The following is a 3,815-nucleotide window of genomic DNA, read 5'->3' on the forward strand; positions in this document are numbered from 1 at the left end:
TGGGCTTCCACTAATAACCTGATAAAGCTCGATAGCATTCAAGGGTCTGTTTATAAGTGCTGAAGCATACTCTTTAGTTACTTTGGAGCTCATGAAGCAATTAAAGCTGGTAATCATATGCTGGCAAGACTGGCACTGTTTTAAACCTGAAAGATATATTAGTTCTGCTGAATCTAGAGGTCACAGCAACACCTACTGGTTGTGGGTGGACTGCAGGATGAGGCAAGATCATTTGTGATAGATCAGATGGCAACAGTCAGTATTATATAGTGACTCACCCCCACTGCCTCCTTGTATCTAGGTCAGGGGTTCTCAAACATTTTCATACCATGGGCCACACCTCTTAACAGATGAGCCATAAAACAGTCTTCTCTGCAAGAGCTTTGAAAAGGATATTAACTCTTGGTGCTCCAGGCCATGAGCCAAGCTGTAACTAATGGGGGATAGAAGGAAACTTTCTCCAGGTGGGGGAGGCAGGAAGAAGTGTTATCACATCACTGCCTGCTGTGAGGGGTTTCTTCCATCTTCTCAATCATCTAGCTCTGGCCACCAGCAGACACAAGGATACAGGACAAGAGGGATCATTGGTCTGATGCTATCTGGCAATTCCTCTGTTCCCCTATTTTCACTGACTACCCTTCTTCCACTCTGATCCTAAGGGAAAAGACCCTGTGGCAACTATAATTGCTTACATGGAAGAGCATTTAGAAAGCGCTTCCATATACCCCCAATGGCCCACAGACAAATTTCAGGAGCTTCTCTCTTTAGACACCCCACTAAGGACGTCTAAATAAATGCAGCATGGAGTGGGGGGAGGCAAGTTTATATTCACTATTTTATTTTCTTCAGTTACAAGGAAAATGATAGGACTGGGTTCTGTTTTAAAAGAGGTTTTTATTTTTATTGATTGAAACTAGTCTTATTAACCAGCTAATTTACACATGCAACTAACAAGGGTCTTTCTGGGATTACGTGCATCTTTTGATGAGATCATTCAGGAGCTCGTTTCAAAGGAATAGGAACAATTAGTAATGAGCTCTCATCTAGTGCTTTTCATCCACAGATCTCACTGTTTAACAGATACGGGAAAGTATTTTCCCTATTTTACTGAGACATGAAAGGGAAATGACTTACCCAAGGTCACAAAAGAAGTCAGTAGAAGAGCTAGTAATAGAATCCAGGGCTCCTGGTTTCTAGTCCAGTGTCCTAGCTGGCACAATAAATACTGCACTATGTCTCTGAATAGATTCTACCTGTGATCATGAAAACTATTTACTCATCTTACTTTACCTGTAACTCATTCCATATGGCGTTTAATAACCCACACTTACCTTTAGAAAAAGATTGTGTGGTAGAGAGGTATCTTGAAAAATGGCAGTTTTTCCTAATGTATCTTTACAGCAGGAGGTTTACTTTCAAGAGCTCAGCTGTAGTTTTCAAATGATCAAGAGTTTAATAGCAGTAATTCACAACTAGTTGTTACTCTACAGATTTAAGAGCCTTTGGCGTTACATCAAGCTATTCAGAACCTTACAGGTAACTACTGAGGATGACAGATACTTCTAGTTATACTTTAACACACATTTATTTGCGTTCTCAAACTTGGGCTATTTCACTTGTGTGGCATCAGAGGTTAAAGTAGCCTTTAGCACTAGAAGTGTTACACTACCTAGTGCAGTTTATTAAAGAACATGTTTTCCAGCATTATCAGAAATCTGTAAAGAGTCTTTGCAGTCTCGCTTTATCAAAACTTTGCTCAGTCTAACAACGTAATAGGTTCTGACCTCTGGAGCCTATCCGAAGGAATGTGCTCTAACAGCTCTCATTTAGTTATGTTTAAGACTGTTTGGTCCATTTTACATTAATAACTAGATATCCTGCATGTCAAAGGTTAAGTGTAAAAAGCTAATACGGGAGAGCAAGCTGCCTACTCCTAACGAAGGAAATGACCCACAGCAAGTGGAGAGAGTGCCTGGCTGCCACTGTTAATGAAGTTATGGCAGCCCATGACATGCCTCTGAGCAGCTCCTGATGAACAGGCTGCAGTAACACAAATAGAATTTGCCTGCCCCTCGCTACTGACAAGTAGCCCTTGTGGCGCATCCATGTGGACATTATTGGTACTGCCAGGTATGACCCTGGGCAGATCTGTAGTGACGACAGGGCTCTGGGAGCAAGTGTGGAAGACTCAGGAGTTTGTGTTCTCATCCATCCTCCCTGCTGAGGATAAGGGCCCAGCCAGGAACATACAGAGCCAGGAGATGAATGCACAGATAGTGTAAATGGAAGGATTTGGCTTCTTCAGCCATGGGATGCTGTTCCAGGAGGGAGGTCTGCTGGGAAGAGATGGGGTCTACCTGACCAAAAAGGGGAAGTGCATATTTGCACACTGACTTGCCAACCTAATGAGACTGGCTTTAAACTACGTTCCAAGGGGGCAGGTGACACAAACCCACAAGTAAGAATAAAAAGGGCGACATGGAAACCTGCAATAGGGTCACAGGAACAATAAGAGGAGGGAAATCTGTAAGACATGACATGTAACGGTCCTGCTCTACCTGCTCTACCTGGTCCCAAAGCCAGCAGCACCTTATACTGTCAAAAGCAGATCTAGAGGATGGGCTGAGAAACCACCTCCATAAGAGAAACCACCTCCTTAGTAGTCCATGGTTACCTGCACCTAGTGGAACTTGTATTTTACAAGTTATTAAAATTAGAGATCAGATTAAACTTTATTTAAAAAATCTTCTAATATAGAAAACAGGAGGAACCAAACGCAACAAGCTAATGCCTAAGGTTACGTCTCATTACATGAGTTGCTGTATTTACAGTGTTAGAAGATGTAGTCCTGGTATTTAGGGAGAAGACAAAATACATTGTACAGACCAAATCCAACATGAACGGTTCATTGCAGCAAACAATTGAACGCTTGCTCAGAGACAGCAGACTAGCACAGACACCTATTACTTCACTTTGTTGATTTCACCAAAGACTTTTCCGTACAAGCTGAAATACTGATTGGCCCTGGCACAAAAGCGCTCTGATACTTGTGCCATGAATGCCATATATTACAAATGCTAATCAGGTTTATTTAATGTGAGATGTAGTTTTGTCAGCAGCCTATATATTAAAGTAAAATGCTATACTAATTAAAATTGCTGTCATAAAAGATTAACTATCCACTCTCTGGGTAACTTGAAAAACTGACTGAAATCAAAGCGGTGAAACAACAGAGCATAGCTAGTGCTGAACTCCACCTGTCCATAGGTAGCATAACAATTCGAGGCTCTAACATGTTGTACCATCAGACATTTTTGCTTGTGTGTGTATACCAGGGGAGTAAATGTCACATCTTCTTTTTCAAGTAATTGCGAGCTAATTTAAACGGTCTTTCCCAACTATGCAATTTATTAACTGAAGCCTCTCTAAAGTCTGTACTTTAGGAAATGAAATATAATAGGCAAACACTCTTTCAGACTTATCTATATATAATTAAAGTTTTTACACTATCTACATGACCACGATTAAATGCTTTTGTGTAAGTTTTACTAGTCATTTAAAAATGCTAAAGAAAAACTGTACAGTTTTCCTAATTACATCTTTCGAGAATTTTTTTTTTTTTGGTTAGAAGTTCATAAAAACGACTTCTTGTATATGTCTTATAAAAGGAATTAAATGACAGGAATACGAAGACTAGAAACACGCAGTGTTGATCAAGTTAGAGTCAGATGAAGCATTAAACCAAAAATTATTTCTAAAGTGTAAACGTCTAGTTTTCTGTTCATCTTGACATACAGATGACCAAAGACACTATG

The sequence above is a fragment of the Emydura macquarii genome, unplaced genomic scaffold (assembly GCF_026122565.2).
Source record: "Emydura macquarii macquarii isolate MOO-44397 ecotype Brisbane River unplaced genomic scaffold, CSIRO-AGI_Emac_v2 contig_306, whole genome shotgun sequence".
Lineage (NCBI taxonomy): Eukaryota > Metazoa > Chordata > Testudines > Chelidae > Emydura > Emydura macquarii.